This window comes from Lactuca virosa, chromosome 7, assembly GCF_052849685.1.
Source record: "Lactuca virosa cultivar CGN04683 chromosome 7, Lactuca_virosa_CGN04683_v6, whole genome shotgun sequence".
NCBI lineage: Eukaryota > Viridiplantae > Streptophyta > Magnoliopsida > Asterales > Asteraceae > Lactuca > Lactuca virosa.
This window is the reverse complement of record NC_136432.1, coordinates 116,916,278-116,925,307: the sequence shown is the minus strand read 5'-3', so window position 1 is coordinate 116,925,307 and position 9,030 is coordinate 116,916,278. Positions and strand designations below refer to the sequence as shown.

At 44.4% G+C, this 9,030-nt stretch overlaps 1 pseudogene; it reads left to right on the top strand.

The window, feature by feature from the left end:
• Positions 1–2,590: 2,590 nt before the first annotated feature.
• LOC145127072 (uncharacterized) lies at positions 2,591–8,762 on the top strand (annotated as a pseudogene).
• The last annotated feature ends 268 nt before the right edge of the window (positions 8,763–9,030 follow it).

Genomic DNA, 9,030 nt, shown 5'->3' with positions numbered 1-9,030 from the left:
CAATCTTGCTAACTCAGATAACTTTATGGCTATAGGGACTTAGAGAAGCCCAAATCTGAAGTTACAACTTCAGATCATGACCAATACCCGAAATGGTTCACATATATGCCAAAATGGCCCTAAAATTAAGCATGGAGAGATCTAGCTAGAGGGAAGACAAGGTAACAACTTGTTACCTTCAAAATGATGTCAAGATGAAGTAGAGTTAGATCCACAAGCTTTCCTTTGCTCCAAGCTCCTTACACTTCAATCCTTCTTCACAAGAACCACTTTCCAAGCTTTTTCACATACACAAATGGAGGGTATTCGAGATTAGGGTTTTCTGGACTCAAGCGGGACGGTAAGGGAGACTGAAGGAGGCTAATGACCCTTTAAATAGGGTGCAAAAGCCCAGAAATTAGGGTTTCATTTTCCAGCTCCTACTCGTCGAGTCAGGGTCCTCCAACTCGCCGAGTAGGTTCAATAATCCACGCGGACTAACCCGCCTCTACACGATGAGTCGGGGCAACCAACTCGTCGAGTAGGTCTATAAACATGTATATAAGGTTTTAAAACTTATACAAGGGATTCGGGGTGTTACAATTCTCCCCCACTTGAACTAGACTTCGTCCTCGAAGTCTGCTACGGCGAACAATTCTGGATAGTGCTCCCACATCTCTGCCTCCAGCTCCTACGTCCACACTGATCCCCTCATATGCTCCCACTGTACCTTTACCATAGGTACTTCCTTATTCCGTAGAACGTATACCTTCCTCTCAAGAACGGCCACCGGCCTCTCCACGTAATTCAGGCGCTCATCAACCTGAATGTCATCTAAAGACACTACCGCCTCCTCATCCAGAATGCACTTTCGTAACTATGAAATGTGGAAAGTGTTGTGGATATGACTAAGCTCCTCAGGAAGATTTAGTCTATACACCACCTCGCCAATCCTGGAAGTGATCCTGAATGGCTCGATGTATCGGGGTCCCAACTTCCTCCTCTTCCTGAAGCGAATCACACCCTTCCAGGGTGAGACCTTCATGAGTACCATGTCACCGACCTGAAACTCCAACTCAGATCGGCGGCGGTCGGCGTAACTTTTCTGCCGACTCTGTGAGGTCTACAACCGCTGTCTGATCTGCTGAATCATCTCGGTAGTCTGTAGGACTACCTCGGTCCGACCCATCACCCTATGACCAATCTTGCCCCAACAGACTGGGGTGCAACATCTTCGTCCATACAATAGCTCATAAGGTGGACCACCAATACTGATATGAAATTTGTTGTTATAGGAGAACTCTGCAAGGGGTAGGTAGGAGTCCCAGCTCCAACCTAACTCAATAACGCAGGCTCTCAGCATATCCTTGAGAGTCTGTATGGTCCGCTCACTTTGGCCGTCCGTCTGCGGATGATAGGTTATACTGAATTGCAGCTGTGTGCCCAGCTCCTCGTGGAACTTCTGCCAGAAACGAGAGGTAAACCGAACGTCACGGTCTGACACGATAGAGACCGAAACCCCATGGCGAGCGATAATCTTGCGTATATACACATTGGCCAGCTTCTCGACCGATGAGCTCTCCCGAATGGGAAAAAAATGAGCACTCTTGGTCAATCGATCCACGATGACCCATATAGCATTGAACCCCTTTGTCGTTCTCAGCAGTTTAGTGATGAATTCCATTGTGATCTGCTCCCATTTCCACATGGGAATCTCTAGAGGCTACAGCTTGGCATGCGGCCCATGGTGCTTGGCCTTGACCATCCTGCAAGTCAAGCACCTCTCAAAGTACCAAGCGATCTCCCGCTTCATACACGGCCACCAATAACTCAATCGCAAATCCCGGTACATCTTGGTGGCCCCTGGATGAATAGAGAAGCGAGACTTATGAGCCTCCTCCAATATAGTCTGTCTGACCCCACCAAACATCGAAACCTAGACCCGACCACAAAGGATCAATAATCCCCTACTATCCTACATAAACCGGGTTTTCTCACCCCTAATCCTCTCAAGCTTCCAGTTCTCCTGACGCATACCCTCTACCTGAGCTTCCCTAATCAGGATCACAAGTGGAGAATCCACTGATATCCTCATACATGTCACTGGGGTAGAAGATCCAGCTAACTTGTGGCTCAGAGCGTCCGCAACCACGTTCGCTTTACCTGAGTGGTAAATGTTCTCACAGTCGTAGTCCTTGACCACATCAAGCCACCTGCACCGCCTCATGTTCAGGTTCGGCTGATCCATGATGTGCCTCAGACTCTTATGGTCCGTGTATATGGTACAGCAGACCCCATAGAGGTAATGTCTCCAAATCTTGAGAGCGAATACCACCGCCCCCAACTCCAGATCATGAGTAGGGTATCTCGTCACATGCGGCTTCAACTGTCGTGATGCGTAGGCAATCACCCGCCCTATTTGTATGAGGACCGCTCCCAGTCCCATGATGGATGCATCGCAGAACACTACATAATCCTCAACTCCTTCCAGGAGATTCAAGACTGGAGCCTTGCATAGTCGCTGTCTCAGGGTCTCAAATGCCCTCTGTTGCTCGGGGCCCCACCGGAAATCCACCCCTTCCTCGTCAGACGAGTGATAGGTACTGCAATCATGGAGAAATCCTGTATGAATCTCTGGTGGTACCCTGCCAATCCCAAGAAGCTCCTGATATCCGAGGGATATTTCAGAACCTCCAACTGCATAACCGCCTCGATTTTGGCCGGATCGACCAAAATCCCCTCTTGGTTAACGAGGTGTCCAAGGAACTGAACCTCTCGTAACCAAAAATCGCACTTTGAGAACTTGGCGTAAATTCGTTCTCGTCTCAAAACTCCTAATAGCTCCCGTAGATGCTCCTCATGCTGCTCTCGGGTCTTGTAGTACACTAAGATATCGTCTATGAACATGATGACTGAGCGATCGAGCATCGGCCTGCAGACCCGATTCATCAGATCCATAAATACTTCCAGCGCGTTGGTGAGCCCAAACGGCATCACCACGAACTTGTAATGTCCATAACAAGTCCGGAACGTGGTCTTCTCCACGTCCTCCTCTCTAACCCTAACCTGACGGTACCCGGACCTCAAGTCTATCTTGGAGAACCAGGACGCTCCCTGCAACTGATCGAAAAGTTCATCTATCCTCGGGAGTGGATAACGGTTTTTCACCGTAAACTTGTTCAACTCCCGATAGTCAATGCACATCCGGTGTGAACCGTCCTTCTTCCTGACAAAGAGAATCGACGCTCCCCACGGAGAACTGACCGGACGAATGAACTGCTTGCCCAGCAGTTCCTGCAGCTGTGATGACAGCTCCTGCATCTCTGGTGCTGCCAACCGGTATGACACCTTGGCGATTAGGGCTGCACCTGGCACTAGGTCGATCCTAAACTTGACCTGCCTCTCCAGAGGCACTCCGGGTAACTCCTCCGGGAACACGTCATCAAACTCCCTGACCACTGGAACCTCTGGTATTGAAACCTGATTCCTTACCCGCGTATCCACCACATACGCTAGATAACCCGCACACCCGTGCTGAATGTACTGTCGAGCCTTAGTAGCTGAACAAAACCCTGATCCCAATCTAGTGCCCTCGCCGTAGACAATCAGTTCTCCCCCACTTGGGGTCCGAACTACTACTTGCTGACCCTCACAATCAATCATGGCACGGAAGCGACTAAGCCAGTCCATACCGTGATCACACACACATCCCCCATGGGAATCGGAATCAAGTCTATCGAGAAAGATATCCCAAAGATCTACAACACGCAACCCCGATAGACTGAATAAGCGGAAACCCCGTGTTCGTTAGCGATAGAGACTCGCAACGGACACTCTAGCTCTCCTACTGGCACACTGAACTCCCTACTAAATGTCTGAGAGACAAATGACCGACTCGCCCCCGATTCAAATAATACCAAAGCAGGTAAGGAGTTCACTAGAAACGTACCTAATCACAGGTACAAAAATATAAGCATAAAACAGATATAATCAGTAAGATAAGGGATAGAAACATACCAACAACCACGTCTGGTGCTGCCCTGGCCTCCTCTGTTGTAAGCTAGAAGGCATGTCCCTTAGCCCTCGGGAGCGTTGCTTAACCTTGACTCTCGTCAGTAATCCTTAGTGCAGCCCACGCTTGAGCCTGCGCCGGCCTGGCCACGAGCTGTGGACAGTTGGTCTTCACGTGACCAACCTGATGACAGTGGTAGCAGATCCTCATATCCTGAACTGGGGCTGTCTGGCGATAATCCTTCACATAATGCCCCTCCCTTCCGCATTTGCAGCATGCGCTCCTCAATCTGCAAACCCCCGAGTGACCCTTCCCGCACTTGCCACAAGTGCGGCCTTGCTGTCCCCCTGACCAGGAATCAGCGGTCTTAGATCGCTTTGGTGCCGGCTGTGACTGTGTCGGGGCCTGCCGCTGCTCCCTCAACTGTAGCTCAATCTCTAACTCATGCCGCCTAGCAGCCTCCTACAAATCCAGAAGCGTATCACATCGTTGGGTCGCCACAAACTGTCGAATGTCAGTCTTGAGCATGCTCATATAACGTGTCATCTGAGCCTGCTCAGAAGCAAACTTCGGGCAGAACATCGCCCTCTCCGTCAACATGCGGGTGATCTCCGCCACCGTCTCACCATCTTGTCTCAAATCCAGAAACTCCTGACCTAGCCGCTCTCGCTCGACCCGTGGAATGTAGCGAGTGCGGAACATATCCCCAAACTGCTCCCAAGTAATTGCAGCTCTCTGATCATCAGAATACGATCCAGTCATCAATCTCCACCAGTCCTTTGCCCCAGACCTTAGCAGGTTCAGGGCACATTTGACCTTCTGGTCAGTAGGACATGAACATGTGAAGAAACACCCCTCCCGTCAGATAGCCACCTCATGGCTTTGATGGGGTCCTGAGTCCCATCAAAAGTAGGGGGCTTTGTGTTGTCGAAGTCCCGATACTGAAAATCCTGACTGGCTCCTCCCCTTGCCACCATTACAGCTGATGTAGCTACTGTGGCAGCCGCCTCAGTGAGGGCTGCATAATACTCATCGAAATACTCCACCATGGCGGTCTTGATAGACCCAAACATCTCCGGTAACTGAGCCCGGAACATCACAACAACCTCATCATCCAGGATCTCCCGGATCCTGGCGTCCATCTCGTCTGGCCCCATATGGCCGATAGTCTCGGGCACTGCTGGTGCCTCCTGTCCACCACCTCCCGATCCTGACCCGGATCCAGTCACAAATCGTCGAGTAACCACCATGCTGAAAATATACCATGAAGATATCAGATATTCCATATAATAATCCGGGAACCAACTCCCAACAAAACCCTAGGGGTTGTGACTTCCTTTTTACGCGTATGGGTCCTGTGCTTTTAGTAGTACGGGCCCATACTACCTTCCACACCTACCCAATGTTTTAAAACCCGGGTCGACTCGGCCGGTTCAACCGGTTGGACCGTGACCCGGGATAGAAGGCGGGTCAAATGAGAACGGGTTTTTGTAAAAATACCGACCGGATCGAACCTGCCGGGTTTACCCTAAACCACGGTTGAACCGAGTATTTCGAACCAGTAAAAACCGGATTAGCCCGTTTATTAGGGCTTGGATAATTAAGTGAGATCGCTCCAGGAAAAACAAACTCGACTCTTCTCTGGGAAACGAAAGCAACGAGCTGAAGAAAGAAAACAGCGACTGCAAAGCTGCAACTGCAAAGCAGCGACATCAGCAGCGAGCTACCGACTTCCGTTCTTCTCCAGCGACTTCCGTTCTTCTCTAGGTGAGTTTTTCTGTTTCTTTTTTTTTCCTGCAAAACAGCGACTGATGTTCCTGTTCCTTCTCTACCGAAACCTCAATTCCCCCTCTATTACTAATCCACTTACTCCAATCCGTCCAATCATCCAATTTTGATTATCTGTTGTTATGAAATCAGTTTTCTTTTGACTGTGAAATAAATTGACTGTGAAATCAGGTGATAGATTTGTTTTCTTTTCTTCTCCAATTTTCTTTCTTCTCCAATTGACTGTGAAATCAGGTTCTTTTCGCTTCTGATTAGCTTTTCTTATGAAACCTGGTTTCTTTTGAAACAGGTGATAGATTTGGTTAGTTTACAGTTCATTTATTGTTAATTGATCATTGTTTCAAGGTTTTGATTGTGACAAATTTGGTTAGTTTACAGTTCATTTATTGTTAATTGATCATTGTTTCAAGGTTTTGATTGTGTAGATTATGTAATTAGGATCCAATTGACATATGTTTATTGATTATAACATTACTTTTCAATGCAGTTAAATATGGAATCAAGGGAAGAAGAACCATTGCAAGCACAATCAAGCTAAATCCCATTCTTCGGTTCAATCAAATGTACGAACAAAGACGGATATAGCTTGGGAACATGTTACTCAAGTCGTTGATGAGAAGGGGAAAAAGGCATGGATATGTAATTTTTGTCAAAAAGTTATAGGTGGTGGTGGAATAAACAGGGTTAAGAAACATCTTGTTGGTACTAAAGGTGAGGTAGTAGCATGCCCAAAAGTTAGTCTAGAAGTGCGGTTTACTATGCAAGGGAAATTGAAGAGACTGCCCAAAAAGAAAAAGAAAAACGTACCACTAGTGTTACTATCTTGGATGATGATGAAGAAATGGAGGAAGCAGAAATGTCAACTGTGAAAAAGGGAAAAATGAAATCTACTTTAAACTTGCATGCATTTTTTACGAAAGGTATAAATGATCCTTCCCAACCCACTATCAAATCTGCAATGCAAAGTAAGGCAAAAATACATGATGTGGATTTAGCTATTGCTATGTGGTTTTATGATGCATGTATACCTATGAATGCTTGCAACTCTCCTTTTTTTCAACTTATGGTAGATAAAATAGCAAGTATTGGTTATGGGTACAAAGCACCTAATTATCATGCTCTGAGGGTTAATTTATTGACAGATGCAAAAAAGTCAGTTTCATTGATAATTGATTCTTTAAGAAGTCAATGGGTTGATACTGGTTGCACAATTATGAGTGATGGGTGGAGGGATGTTTCACAACAAAATTTGATTAATTTATTGGTTTATTGTCCGAAAGGGATATCATTTCTTAAATATGTTGATGCATCCGATATAGAGAGAAATGCTACAAATTTGTGTAATTTTTTGTTGAGATTGTTGAAATGGTAGGAGAAAAAAATGTGGTGCAAATGGTAACTGATAATGTTGCTAATTACAAGCATGCTAGTACTAAGTTATGTGAAAGATATCCTTCTATTACTTGGTCTCAATGTGCACCGCATTGTCTTAATCTTGTATTAAAGGATCTTTCAGAATTGGATAATGTGAAAAGTTTGGTCAATCTTGCATCGAGGGTTACTGTTTTTGTTTATAATCATAATTGACCCATTAATTGGTTAAGAAAAAGCCCCGGTTGGAAATAAATTATCCGTCCAGGTGCTACTCGGTTTGGTACCGTGTTCATTGCATTGCAAAGTTTCTATGACCATAAAGAAGATTTACAAGTAATGGTCATATCTAATGAGTTTAAGAAGATGTTGAAAGTGGGAAATGCGGTTGAATGTAAACAGATTATCTTGAATGAAATCTTTTGGAAGAATTGTTTGATTACAGTGAAAGTAATGACTCATTTGTTAAAGCTTTTGCAATTGTGTGATTCGGATGAAAAACCTGCAATTGGTTATGTTTACGAGGGAATGCGTCGGGCAAGAAGAGGGTTTAAGGAATTGTTTAAGAAGAAGAAGGAATTATATAGGCCTTACACTAACATAATTGATAGTCGTTGGGATAGGATGTTAAAAAAAAGTATTTATTGTGTGGCTTATTGGTTGAATCTCGTTTTTCAATATGATCATGCAAATCTTTGTAAGAAGAATGAGGTGTTTCAAGGCGTTCTTGAAATGGTTGAGTACCTGAGTTACAGAAAGTTCTTGTCGGCAAAGAAGTCTTACCAAGGATAGCCACGACTTCCATTGAAAAGGATAGGGGGTTGCCCCGAGAAATCCTTTCTTTCTCGTCCACTCAGGGGGGTGTGGACACAAGACTTTTAAAGGTGATGACGTTTTAAATATTACATTGAATTTAGGCAGGTTTCGTGATGCTGAAGGTACCTTTGGTAGATCTAGTGTCGTTGCTTCTCGTAATCTTACTCGTCAAGGTATTATTTAAATTTAATGTGTTATTATTATATATAAAATATTGTATTTTCTAATATATTTATTTGCTAACTATATCTTTTGTAGATGAGTGGTGGAAGTTATTTGGCGGAGATATTCCGGTTTTGCAAAAGTTTGCTATTAGAATATTAAGTCAAGCGGCATCTTCTTCCGGTTGCGAACGTAATTGGAGTGTATTTGAAAGGATTCAGACGAAATGGAGGAATAGATTGGAACATCAAAGGCTAAATGATCTTGTATTTGTTCATTACAACTTGCGTTTACAAAATAGGTATGGTATCTTGCTAAGATATATTATGCTATAAAATGACCAAGTTATATTTGAGATTTTTGTGAATGTTTTTGTAGATTGAAGGTTGATATGAGGTCTTACGATCCTGTTGACTATGAAAATATTGATAAGACAGGATTTTGGGTGGTTGAAGAAGAGCGGGAAGGAGAACTTAATTATGATGATTTAGAAAATATGCTTGATGAGCAAGAGCATGAACCGGCTTCTGAATCACAAGGTGACCATGTTGATGATGAAGTTGATTGTGAATTTCAGTTACTAAGTGACCGCGAGATCGATGCTTATAATACTCCAATTTCTCAAGATCCATGATTTGGTTTGGTTATAACGTGTTTGGATTTGTCTACAACTATGTTTTCTTTTGTTATTTATACTCTATGTGGTTGTTTGTTGTGTTTAGATTGATCTATAACATGTTATTAATACTCTATGTGGTTGTTTGTTGTGTTTAGATTGTTTGTTGTGTTTAGATTAAACTTTGTTGACATCAAATTATTGGTATTATATGTCTATGTAGTATGTAGGAAAGTAAAAATATATGAAAATAGAAAAAGAGCATAAACCGGGTTGACCCGACGGT